The 13,630-nt window shown below is 46.0% G+C and overlaps 1 protein-coding gene across 6 annotated transcripts in view; it reads left to right on the top strand.

The window, feature by feature from the left end:
* The window catches only part of RPH3A (rabphilin 3A), a 276,958-nt gene that overhangs the window by 196,660 nt on the left and 66,668 nt on the right, over window positions 1-13,630 (top strand). The gene's annotated exons all lie outside the window — the stretch shown is intronic.

Below are 13,630 nucleotides of genomic sequence, written 5' to 3'. Positions count from 1 at the left end.
TTTCTGTTTAAAGACACATTATTTAATACACATCTTAGTCTGTTTGAGCTACACTGATGGAAAACCTAACTCAAACTAATTCAAGTGATGCTAAATGACATCTATTGGCCAACATAATCAAAGAGTCCATGACACAGCTGAGGAGTGACTGAATCCCATAGCTTAACAGCTGTAGGAGTGAGAGCTGACTGTCTCTTCATTCTGCTTCCCTTTGGGTTACCCTCACACCCAGGCAGATTTTCTCTACCTGATCAAACCTCATCAAGTTAAGTTTGTCTTATCCCATCTTCAGTCCAGTAAAGAAAAGAGAGTAACTCCTTCCTAAGATATTCCAACAAAAGTTTCAGGACTGAGTCTAATTGGCTTGTATTGGGGAACCAATACAACTTTGAATCAAAGAGGAGAATATGTTGATTGCCCAGACCAGAGTCATGTGACTGCCCCATGGCTGGTAGTTGAGGTCATTCCCATCAGAACCATGGGTAAGATAGGAAAAGGATGGTTCACTAAAATAAAATTGGAGTGCTGATACCAGGAGAAGGAGGGACAGTTGTCCACTTCCCATCCCCCCATGGAACATTCCATCTTGTGGAGGATGATTTCTGTGAACTATAGGAGGCTAAGCCCTAAGTTTCTGTATTCTAAGAACTTTAAATTTTCAGAGACGAAAGGGTTCAAGGGGCTATAGAAAGCATCATGGGACTGTGAGAATTGAACTGGGACTTGAGGTGTTAAGTGGAGGAGCAGGAACATTTCAGAGGATGAAAAAGGCTTCTCAACATCTTACCATCCTGGTATCTTCTGTGGCATGAACCTCGGGGAGAAAAGTGTGAATTACATCATAAAATGAGGGTGGATCCCAACTTTTAGACAGTTCATCAATTACTAGTTTCACCCCTATGTACACACACACACACACTTTCATATAGTCACCAAAATGAGAGATAAAGTGAAAGTGAAGTTGCTCAGTCGTGTCTGACTCTTTGTGACCTCATCCATGGACTGTAGCCTATGAAGCTTCTCCATCCATGGAATTTTCCAGGCAAGAGTACTGGAGTGGGTTGCCATTTCCTTCTCCAGGAGATCTTCCCAACCCAGGGATCGAACCCGGGTCTCCTGCATTGCAAGTAGTCGCTTTTTACCATCTGAGCCTCCAGGGAAGCTCCAGAATGATAGAAGTAAAGTATTAAACGTGTGCTGCTGTCTGGGGTCCTGAACTGTAGCTTGGGCCAAAGCTCTCTTCATGTCTCCCCAACTTTTCTAAGAAGTCCTACTTCTTATTGGTTCTGATTCAGTTTTGGGGAAGGCCAATTAACTTTATTAAACCTCAACTTTCCATCTGTAAAATAGATAAAATGATGTCTCTTTGCAAGCACAGTATGAGCCAATGTACGTAAATCATTTAGCATGGTCACTGCTGCTGCTGCTGCTGCTGCTAAGTCGCTTTAGTCGTGTCCGACTCTGTGCTACCCTAGAGACGGCAGCCCACCAGGCTCCCCCATCCCTGGGATTCTCCAGGCAAGAATACTGGAGTAGGTTGCCATTTCCTTCTCCAATGCATGAAAGTGAAAAGTGAAAGAGAAGTTGCTTAGTTGTGTCCGACTCCCAATGACCTCATGGACTGCAGCCTACCAGGCTCCTCCGTCCATGGGATTCTCCAGGCAAGAGTACTGGAGTGGGGTGCCATTGCCTTCTCCGAGCATGGTCACTGGCACCCTGTAAATGGTAAATACCATTAGAGCTGTTATTCTCAGCCATTATATCCTGGAGATGTGACAGGATATAATGGAGACTTCTCCTTATTTAATTCTAACCATGTGCCAGACACTATTCTAAACACTTTACAAGTATTAGCTCATTTAATCCTTCAACATCCCTACAAAATAATACTACTATCACTATTATTATGAAGTTTTTCATATGAGGAAACTAAGGCACTGAGAGGTTTAGTAACTATCCTAACATCATGCAGCTAGAAAGAGACAGAGTTGTAATTTGAACTGTGGCAACTCAGCACCTTTCAACCTCTGCACTCCTCTGCCTCCAGTGATGAAGGTCATAACACCCACCTGCCTAGGTCATTGTGAAGACCAAGGACTTTGTATATTGCAGACCGCTCCATCCATTCTTGCTCTGATGGCTGTTTTCATGGGGACATAGGGAGAGGAACAGGAACTTTGGGGTTCATTTGGGTTCTCCAGCCAACACTGACTGAGATTCGTTTTTCTGTTGCCTTCCCCCATCTGGTGTCAGGAGAGCAGGAGAGAGGAGTGGATGAAGCCAAGTCTCCAAGATTTATTATTCATGGGAACCAAGAGAAGCTTTTTGTTCTTTCTGACCTGGTCTCAGATTTCTTAGAATCCACATCCCAGGGAGATAGCATGGCTGGACAATCTGAGGCAAAAACTGTCCTTCCCAGCCAGGGAACCTGTAACCTGTGTTCGTTTGGAGGGTGGGAATTCTGCAAGAGCCCCTGGATGACCCAAGTGAGGGTTTGCCCTGCCCAGAACTAGCCCCTATGCTCTCTACTGCTGTGTCTTCCACTCCAGCGTCTCAACAATCCTATGAAGGAACGGCTGTTACAGCCCCCATTTTACAGCCTCAAGAAAATTGAGGCTCTGAAATGTGCAGTAATTTTTTCCAGGCTCACCCAGCTCAAGTTTAGCTGGGGGTTGAATCCAGGTCCATGTGACTGCAAAGCCTGAGCTCTTGGTGGGAGATTCTGTCATGGAATTTGTACCATGTGTGAAAATGACTGTTGTGTGTGTGTGTGGGTGGGGGGTTGTTGGAACTGAAGATGGTTGGTGTGTAGATGCAGTTGGGTATGGGCGTGACTGTCACAAATGTGGGTGTGTTGTGGGTGGAGAAGGTGCTGAGGGTGTGGGAGGAGGGGTGGTTAGGAGTGTGTGGAGTGTGTGTGGTAGAGGTGTGTGGATGTATGGTTTGAGTATGAATGGGCATAAGTGCATCAGAATGTTGTCAATGGGGATGGGCAAGTCTAAGTATGTGCTGGGGGAAGGAAGGGGCTGTAGCAGGGTGTAGGTAGGTATTGGTGAACTGAAGTAGAGGGTGTGGGTGACAGTGAATGTGAGTGTGGGTTTGTGTGTGTTGAGGTGAAGAGGCAAGCAAAGCTCTTCCTGATCCCTGATTGCCTGTTCTTCCAAGGATGAAATGAAATACGCATTTTCCCATGGCAGGGCGCATCTGAGACCAGAGTACTGAATCTTTCTGTCGTATAAACAGAAACTGGCCTTGCTTGCTTGATGAGAGTCAGACGTGTGAAATGTGAGGAGTTTTGCTCGCACGTAAGAGGAAAGTCTGTGAACTTGAACCATTCCTTTTCAAATGCAGAAAGAGGCCATTTCAGAAAAGCTCATAGCCCTCTTTACAACAGTCCCAACAAGTAGTTTTGCTGTGTGTGCTTGACCAGCTCCAGCGAATGGGAACTCATTACTTCTCAAAGTAGCACATCCTCCTTTTGATACCTCTGATGGTATCAGCTCTAACAAGAGCTGGATTTTGTTTGTTTGGGTTTGGGGGATTTGGGGCCACACTGTGTGGCTTGTGGGATCTTAGTTCCCTGACCAGGGTTCGAACCCATATCTCCTGCAGTAGAAGCACTGAGTCCTAACCACTGGCCTGCCAGGGAATACCCAAGAGCTGTCCTTTACCTTATGCCAGACTTTCCCTCACTGTACCTTTCACTTGGTGCCAGATCTAGCTAGGCAGCTGTGTCATATGAGTGGTTGTCCAGAGTAATGGTTAGGAGTATTGATATCAAGGGAAGATACACCTGGATTTATCCCTGGTTGGCTCCACCATCGCTGGAGAAGGGATAGGCCACTCACTCCAGTATGCTTGGGCTTCCCTTGTATTGCCTGCAATGCAGGAGACCTGGGTTTGATCCCTTGGTTGGGAAGATCCCCTGGAGAAGGAAACGGCTACACACTCCAGTATTCTGGCTTGGAGAATTCCATGGACTGTATAGTCCATGGGGTCGCAAAGTGTCAGACATGACTGAGCGACTTTCACTTAAAAGAACAAATATTGTATTATTTGCAACAATAGTCAAGATAACAGAGTGGTCAGAAGGCTCATTTATACAAGACCCAGATCCAGGAATATCTTTGGATTTTCTACCTGCTACCATGTGACCTTGGCAAACCAGGGCCTCAGTTTCCTTATCTGTAAAATGGGAGTGCTATGTCTCCTATCTATGATTTGTGAAAGTGCCCCTCAGATGAGAGGATGCTGGTTTTTTCAAAGGGATAAATGCCCCTCTCTGCTCTGAGTATTTCATCCCTGAGGCAGAGGAGGGATTAGGGTGACACTTGTGGTCTCTGTGACATGAGGAGAGTTAGTTTAGGGCTGCAAATAAGTCAGTTCCAACTGAGTTTTAATCAGAATGAATGGTATTGCAACTTGAGCCTGAGTGGCAGCCAGAGGCCATTAAGCTAAATTACTTGTTTTAATACGCAGACCTGTCTAATCACATTTTCCTGTTTGGGGCTGTGTGTGTCTGTGCAAGTGCAGAAATCAATCCTGAGCTTTTCCTCTTCTCCTTACTCACCACAATGGAGTTGGAGCAGAGATAAACTCGATTAACAACACAACAAAGGCAAGCTTCCACTATCAAGCAATCAGGTAATTGGCTGGGCTGTGCAGGGAGCCCTGAAGAGTGTTCTGTTAATAGTGTCTGCCTTTGCATTTTATTGTTCAGTATTTGGGTGTGTAGACTCAGGGTTCAGAGGGATTCATAACCTAGGGAAAGAGGGAAATGATGGGGGCACCTCCCTCTAGCAGGAGACATCTTCCCCCCAGGAAGATCGATTCTGGATGCTCTGCCTTGCTTTCAGTGTGTGTCCTGTGTTTTCTGCTGTGGACTCATTTTGAGTGCATGCACTGTTATGGCTTATTGACTGTGTGTCCTTGGACAAATGACCTTACCTCTCTGGGCTTCAGTTTTCTGATATGTAAAAGTGGGTAACAAAAGCTCCTTTTTTCTAGGATCTTTATGAAGATACAACTAGATATGGCAAATGAAACACTTAGTACAGTTACCCACTCACAGTGAGTCTAGAAAGGATGGGTTAGGTTGTGCTGTGGTAACAGCCATCCTCAATGTTGCAAGGACCGAGACAACAGAAATTTGTTTCTCACTCGTGAACCTGGATGTGGTGGGTTAGCAGTGGGTGTCTGCTCTGCATTTGTCCTCACACAGGGACCCAGACTGAGGGGGGAGCTCCATCCTCATACATCTACGATTGTCAGGACAGGAAAAGGGGAAAGTGGTGATGTGAGCACTTGCTTTAGAGTTTCCACCTGGAAATTTTTTTTCTTTTTGGCCAAAACAGTTTGTGTTCCGGCTTTCCAGGGAGAGGGAAGAGCAATCCTATCGCATTGTGAGAAGTCAGAAATATTTAGTTATCAGCACTAATGACAACCATGATGATCTAGTCACTAAGTTGTATCCGACTCTTGCGACCCCATGGACTGTAGCCTGCCAGGCTCTTCTGTCCATGGGGTTCTCCAGGCAAGAATACTGGAGTGGGTTGCCATTTCCTTCTCCATAGCACTCTCAAATAATCCTTGCATTAGTACAATTATATTGTTCTTATCATAATAACAGAATGCATTTTGTTGTTGTTTTTATTTCTATCATTCATTATTATCATGCTTCACATACCTAATCTGGCTTCAAGAATCCTGAGACATTTCCTACTCGTGCCAAAGTTGGGTTCCCATTTCTTTAAGAAAACATAACTGATATTTTTATTAATAATAACATAAATAAATGATAGTTCCCACTTACAAGAGGATGACTTGTGTCAGGCCTCATCTCATTTAATCTTCACAATTCTATTTTGAGATGGGTCCTATTATTGTCTCCACTCTACAGAAGAGGAAACAGGTTCAGGAAGATGAATCCACTTATCAGGCTCATAAATGGCAGAATGGACTTGGCCCCCCCAACTCGTACCCTAAGTCACCTTGCTGAACTGTCTGCTCAGAATATGTGGTCTTAGCCTCTGGATCTTTAACTGGAAGCAGGGGTTGTCTGGGTGGGGAGTGCTGGAGACGCTATGCACTATCTTTGTTGACCCACAGAAACAGGGGTTCATCACTGGGACCTATTCACTCTTTTCTGTTTTCCCTTTTTCCCAGCCCTACCATCACCCCAGGCTCCATCCCCCTGAATTTCTCCATTCCTTAAATATTCCATGTCCATTGAAGCCTCTGAACATTTGCTCACTCTGTTCCCTCATCTTTTCCTCCAATCTTCATGTCTTGCTTACTCCAGCTCATCCTTCAGGGAGCAGTCCCAGTCTTCCCCCTTTTGGAAAGGACCCACCCCACCCCCAACCCCAGACAGAGCTAATCCCATAACCTGTCTGCTTCCATGGCATTTTGTACATTAATAAATCTAAACATTTTCTAGACACACACACACACACAATGCAGTCCATTTGGAGGAGGGAAGAAATTAGTCTTTGTTTTTAATTAATGCCAGTTCTCTCATCCTAGCTTTTAATACTGGCACCTCATTTGTCTTATTAAGTACTTAGTTTTGCTTTTAATTAGTGCTGTTTATTGTCACTGAATTTTAATTGTCAGTGCAGGGTCTCCGCAGGCCTTGGTAAGGATGCATTACAAATGTTTCTTGTTCTCTTGCATAACCTCAGCTTGGGTGGCAGTGTCTCTGAAGTAAACGGGGAGCATTTCTGGCTGGGGTGGGTGGATGAAGATGGTTTTTTTCTCCCAGACTTCAGCCAATTCTGGTTTTCTTTGAGATCCCCATTTGCTCCAAGGTAGCTGGTTTATAAAGACACATAGAGAGAGGTTAGGAGCGTCGTAATGACAGAAATTCAATTCAAATTTGACTTCAGGAGAAAAAAAAAAAAAGGGAACATATATGTTCATATGTTCAACATATGGTAGCCAAAACAGACCATGAGGGATTCAGGTGTGGCTGGATCCAGCATTCCAACAGCGTCATCAGGAACCAGTCACTCTCCATCTCTCAACTCCACTTTCATCCCTTGACAGACCTTTCCGATCTGGTGCGAAAAAGTGACCAATAGCAGCTCCAGGCTTCTGTTCTATCAGTTTAGCAATTACAATGGAAAAAGAATGCTTCTTTCCACATAGTTCCAGCAAGTCTTAGGGTATACCTTCACTGGTGCAGACTGGGACATGTGCCTATCCCTGAGTCCATGAGGCATATAATACACTGATTGGTTAGAGATGATCTTTGGTCCACCTTTAGGAACCAGGTTTGGGTAATCTCCATCTGAGCCACGCAGATTGATAGGAGAGAGGGATGGTTTCCCAAAGGAAAATTGGGGGTGCTGTTACTTTAAAAAAAAAAAAAAAAAGAAGGGATAGGTGCTGGACAGGAAAAAGCAAGAAATGTCTACCCCAGGTATCCACTGCAGTGTCTCACTCAGGCCTAAAAAATACCTAGAAATTAGACACGTGTTCTTCTCCCCAGCCGCACCCTCAAATAACACTAACAATGACCTCTTTGCCTAATCCTTAAAAAGTATTTTGTATTACCAGGCCTCTGCATATGTATTAACCCTTTGGCTTTTCCCCAAAACTCTGTGAAGTTGGCATGACAAAGATGGGAATTTTTACATCCTCATTTTAACCAGATGCTGAAACTGAGGCCCAGAATGACTAAATGAGATGCCAGGAAATGAATAGAAGAGCTAAGGTCAGATCCCAGACTTTGGATCCAAGGCCAGGAATTGTTCCACAACATGGGCTGCTCCATCAGCCAGATCTTGCTGCATAACAAAGCAACCCACAAATGAGTGAATTAGAACAACAGCCATTTATTTATCTCAAGATTGTTTAGAGTCAGAACTGGGTTCAGTCCACCTGGGAGGTTATTCTGGTCTAGGCCAGACTTGGATGATCTTGGCTGGGCTTGTTCACTTCTATGGTCAGCTGGTATGTTAGCTGGGACTGGCCAGTTTATGATGGAGCAGCTGCATAGGCTAGGACAACTGTGGCCCCTTACAACGTGGTCTCTGCAAATTGCCAGAGTTGTACAGCAGTGGGGGATGAGCTCTGTGCCTGCCTTAAAAACCCATAAAATCCTGTGGGATTTTTTTGAGGGCTTATGGAACCATCTATTATTGCGATATGGTGATGGGAGAACCCTGGGGGAGATGACAGTGAATCTGCTGTGTTTCAAGGCTGGCAGCACAGAGATGCCTTCATCTGGAGCATTTCTCAGACTTGTTTCTGTCTTCATCTTGGACACCAACCAGCTCAGCATGGAAGGAGTCAAAGTCTTGTCATTCCAGATTTGGCCAGGTTCAGGGGAGGCTGGGGATGACCCAACTGGTTCTGGAAGCAAAGAGAAGCCATCAGCAGCCTGCACCCCCTGGATGAAACTGGGGTAAAGGATGCTGGGGCTCTGAGAGCACGAAATGGCAAGGCTTGCAGGCAGGTGGAGGCAGGCTCAGCTCTGTCAAGTACAGTAGGTGGGGCAAGAGACCACCATCTTTCCCTCACTGGACCAAGTGTCCTTGCCATGGCAAAGGTATGTAGGAACCATGCTGCTGCCGCTGCTGCTAAGTCGCTTCAGTCGTGTCCGACTCTGTGCGACCCCACAGACAGCAGCCCACCAGGCTCCTCCGTCCCTGGGATTCTCCAGGCAAGCTGGAGTGGGTTGCCATTTCCTTCTCCAATGCATGAAAGTGAAAAGTGAAAGTGAAGTTGCTCAGTCCTGTCTGACTCTTCACGACCCCATGGACTGCAGCCCACCAGGCTCCTCTGTCCATGGGATTTTCCAAGCAAGAGTACTGGAGTGGGTTGCCATTGCCATCTCCCGTAGGAACCATGAGTGCCTGTCAAATAATCAAAGCTGGATGCATGGTTGAGACAGAATAGGATATATTCAGTTCACTTCTCAAAGTCCTTCTGTGGCTTGTATGTCACTCAGAGTAGAAGCTTAAGTGGTCCTGATGATCTGACCTCCACTGCTTCACGACCTTCATGACCTCCACTGCTACTTCAGCTCCCACTCATCTCCCCCTTGCTCATTCCACTCCAGCCACTCTGCCCTCCTTATCATTTCTCCAACTAACCAGGTACATACCCACCCCGGGGCCTTGGTACTTGCTTTCCCCCTCCACTTAGAATGCTCTGCCACGAGACAGCCACATGGCTCAGTCCATTACCCACTTCAGGTCTTTGCTCAAATATAATTTCTCAGTGGGCCTCCACTTTTTTCTTTTAACCACATCACACAGCTTGTGGAATCTTAGTTCCCCAGCTAGGGATCGAACCCAGGCCCCTGGCAGTGAGAGCGCTAACCACTGGACCACCAGGGAATTCTCTAGACCACTTATTTAAAATCAGACTTCCCTCACATTCACCAGCCCTCCTTTGTTTTTCTCTAAAGCGCCCAATCACCAGCTGACACGCTTTCATTTGACTTACAGTTTCCCCACTAGAAGGGAAGCTCCATGAGGACAGATTTTTCTTTTTTATTTGTTTTAATGCCGTATCCATAGTACCTAGACCAGTGTCTGCCACAGAGTAATAGATGTTCTATAAATTTTTTTTAATTCTTCCTGTTTCTCAAGAGAAGCTGGCAATCTGTATTTTTAATTAAATCCTGTGCCTTTAAAATACTGGCTTACTCTTACTTTTAAAAACTATTGCACGGGCCAAACAAAACGTACTTGCAGCCTGGATGCTGTCTGTGAAGTCCCCCCAGCCCCACTTCACTCCTGTTTGGAGCCCTTGGTGTAAGTTGCATATCCCATCCCATCAGGCAGTCTGAGTGATTGCTCCACCCCCGCCCCCCGGCCCCACCCCTAGATTCCTAATTGAGTAGAGATAGGCTGGACTCGTGGGGAGAGGAACAGGGCAGGAAAAGAGACACAGAGATGGAACCGATTTGACACCATCCAAGCTGGTGGCTGCGGGTTCTGCTGCGAAGCATCTGGTTTAATTCCAACTCGGGGCTGGGAGACTGACGGTGGCACTGAACTCCACACAGACAGCTGCAGCCCATGCTGGGTCCCTGCAGTGCCCTGAAGTGCCACGTGCAGGGCCGCCACCGGCCCAGCCCAGCCCCGCCGCGTCATGCTTAGACACCTGGTGTGACTCTGAAGCTTAATGGATGTTCAGGGTTGTTGTTGTTGTTGTTTTTCAGTTCAACTAAACCCAGCAGAAGACCTTGGAGATTTTGGGGAATGGAGGCATCGTTCCTTAACAAACAGTGCTGATGGGAGCCAGGGGAGAAGTAGGTAGAACAAAATGCAGAGGGAGAAAGGCAGGGTTCTGGAACCTTTTCTGGGCTTGGCACTGGGTCTTTGAGTCGTTTTAAAATGCAGGTGATTTAAAGGTTAGCACCAAGCTGTGGAGGTGGGCAGATCTGGAACAAGGCCTGGTTCTGTCACTTATATGCAGATTTACTGAGTGCCTGCTGCACTCACTGAGCTCTAGGACCTGTGTGGAGATTCACTGAACATCTACTGTATACCACACTCCGCAAAGTGAAAACGTAGGGCCCCTTATTCAAATTCTATAAGACACTTTGAGATGATGACAGCAAAGCATTAAGCCAAGTGTGGGCTCATCTAAGTACAGGGTCATTCTAAGTTCAGGGTGCTTCCAGACATGGGTCCCTGTGCAACTGTACAGACCAAAGCTTCCTGAAGTTGGTTCCACATGCACTGAAGTCACTGCTGAACAAATGCAAACCCAGGCCCTGTTCTCATGGATCTTATGGAATAGGTGGGGAAACAAACAGTGGATAAGTTAAAAAATAATAATAATTACATATCTTGATAAATATCATAGAGGAAACAAGCAGTGAGAAGTAAGCAGTGAGAGGAGTGACTTAGAGGGTGGAGTCTGTGAAGGCTTCTTGGAGGAGGTGACATTTGAGCAGAGACCAGCAGAGCATTAGTAAAATCAGCTATGCAAAAGTAAGAGGAAGAAGCTATCCAGGCAGAGACACAGCAAAGGCAAACACTTGGCAGCTGGAAAAGCCAGCATGACTGGAGCATGGTCCAAGATCTAGGAACAGTAGCAGGCAGAAGGTCACGACAGTTCTTTGAGGTCACGGAGAGAGTCTTAATCTTACATGCATTGGACAGCCAATAAATTGAAGTAATTTATTATTTTGAAATTATCTTTTAAAAAATACATTTGTTTTTGAATAGCTAAAGTGTCCTCCTGGTTGCAAATACAAAGGGGTATCACGTGACAGTTCTTCCCATCTCAGGCCCACCCTCCCAGGCTCCCTCTACAGAGGCCAGCGGTATTGTCCATTTCTTGTGTGTTCTTTTCAGAGATGCTGTATGCATATACAACCTAAACATGCAATTATCCCACTTTCCTTTCTACACAATAGTGTTGTTCTCGAACAGTGTTCTATGTCTTGGCCTTGCCACTAGACAAGTAATCTTGTTGACCTATCCATATCCATCATAAATTCTCATTATTCTTTGCAGCTGTGAAGCCCTCTACCATACAGATGCACCAGCATCCTGCTAGCCCGTGCTTGTTATTAGGCATTTAGATTGCTTCCTTGAAGGGCTTCAAGAAGGTCCTTGGGAAGTCCACTTGAACTCTTTGTGACTCAGTTACTCATCTGTGAAATGGGATAAGGACATTTACCTCCTAAATCTATTTTGAGGATTTTCAGTCGCTATGTCATGTCCAACTCTTTGTGGCCCCATGAACTGCAGCACAGCAGGCTTCCCTTTCCTTCACTATTTCCCAGAGTTTGCCTGAACTCATGTCCATTGAGTCAGTGATACCATCCATCCATCTCATTCTCTGTCATTCCCTTCTCCTCCTACCTTCAATCTTTCCCAGCATCAGGGTCTTTTTCAATGAGTCGGCTCTTTGCACCAGGTGGCCAAAGTATTGGAGCTTCAGCATCAGTCCTTCCAGTGAATATTTAGGGTTGATTTCCTTTAAGGTTGACTGGTTTGATCTTGCTGTCCAAGGGACTCTCAAGAGTCTTCTCCAGCACCACAATTCAAAAGCATCAATTTTTTGGCACTCAGCCCTCTTTGTGGTCCATCTCTCATGTCTATACATGACTACTGGAAAAACCGACTAAGTGGACCTTTTGAGGATTAAATGAGATAAAACCTGAAGGGCAGTTAGCAGGTACGAAACCCTTGATATTTGAACTAGTGATTGTTGCTGTTGTTTCTTTCATTCCTTGGCACTCACAACAGGGCTGTGGTGGACCCTTTGCTGTGGTGCCCAGCAGAGAGCTGAGCCCCTGGCTTCCAGGGAAGGTAATTATTTTATGCTTTCTGAACTTGCCGCTGCCTCACTAGATTTGGCTTTGGCTCTAACAGAGCATGTGATCTTCAGACAGGGGTCTGGGTGGGCAGGTGTCTGTTCCGAGCATCAGAATTTGGAGATCAGAGTTCCTGGGCGGGGACTGTGTATCACCTGTCCCATCCCCTCGTCCCCGCCTCCTGGGATCCTCCAAGGGCACTGTTGCATCTTGCTTCAGGAGGTGATGCATTCAAATGAGCGCTTGGCTGTTCCAGTCAAGGGCAGCCAAGGAAGCTCATTACTGAGGACTGAGGACTGGGGTCCCCAGCAGGGACCAGGGGACCCCGGGGGCCCGGGAAGCCTCATTCAGCTCTTGGCACAGGCAGTAATGAGAAGTTAAGGTTCTTTTCAACATATTTCCTTCGCAACAGGAGTCATCGCTCCTTTTTCTATTTTCAGAGTGGAAACAATGAAACGGTCATATTATACTAGGAAGATTATGTTAACCACCTGGGAACAGATGAAATGGCTTTTCTGTAAGGGGTCTTTCCTCTCCTGTGTCCAAACATCAGAGCCCTCCACCCCAACCCCACCCACGTGAATATTTAATAATTGCACTGGTTGCAGAATAGGAAAGATAGTTCTCTCCCTGTTCCCCTCCCATCTACTCATCTATTCGGCTTCCTGGGGAAAAGGACTGTGATGTAACAAGAACTTTAGCGAAATCAGGACCCACTGGACCCCATGACCTACCTTCCAAAACTTTTTAAAACAATAAATTAACTGTGATCTCCATGGTCTCTTTCCCCTTACTCTTTGGCTATACCTGGGGGAGCAGGGAGGAGTGGAGGTCCAGAAAGAACACAAGTTCGCCTAAGTTCAGCTGGACTTGCTTAGCATTGATGAAGACTCATTCACGCATTCAGTACTTACTTACTAAATGCCTTCTCCATGCCAGGAGCTATGCTGGGTGTTGGAGATTAAACAGAGAACAAAACAGGAAGAGTTCTGCAAGAAGCTTACATTTTAGCGGGAGATTCCATCTGTGGTGATGCGGTTTTCACAAGCTGTGGTTTATGTCTGTGACCATCTCCCTGGTCATTGTGTGGAGCATAGACTGAGGTAGGCCAAGAGCAGAATCAGGGAGACAGTGAAGCAGCTCCTGTAGTAAGGCGGGCTGGGGCAGCAGAGATTTGGATCAGCACAGAAGCAAATTGGGCAGAGAATATTGGGAAGATTCTGGCTCTATTTATGACAATCAAGCCATGACTTTCTGATGGCTTGGGTGTAGAGTATTAAAAAGAAAGCAAGCCAGGGATGACTCTAGCATTTGAGACCTCAAAACTCTGAGAGATGGGTT

The sequence above is a fragment of the Bos indicus genome, chromosome 17 (genome assembly GCF_029378745.1).
Source record: "Bos indicus isolate NIAB-ARS_2022 breed Sahiwal x Tharparkar chromosome 17, NIAB-ARS_B.indTharparkar_mat_pri_1.0, whole genome shotgun sequence".
In the NCBI taxonomy this organism is placed as follows: Eukaryota; Metazoa; Chordata; class Mammalia; order Artiodactyla; family Bovidae; genus Bos; species Bos indicus.
The sequence above is the reverse complement of the archived record's forward strand: the minus strand, read 5'-3'. Positions and strand labels throughout refer to the sequence as shown.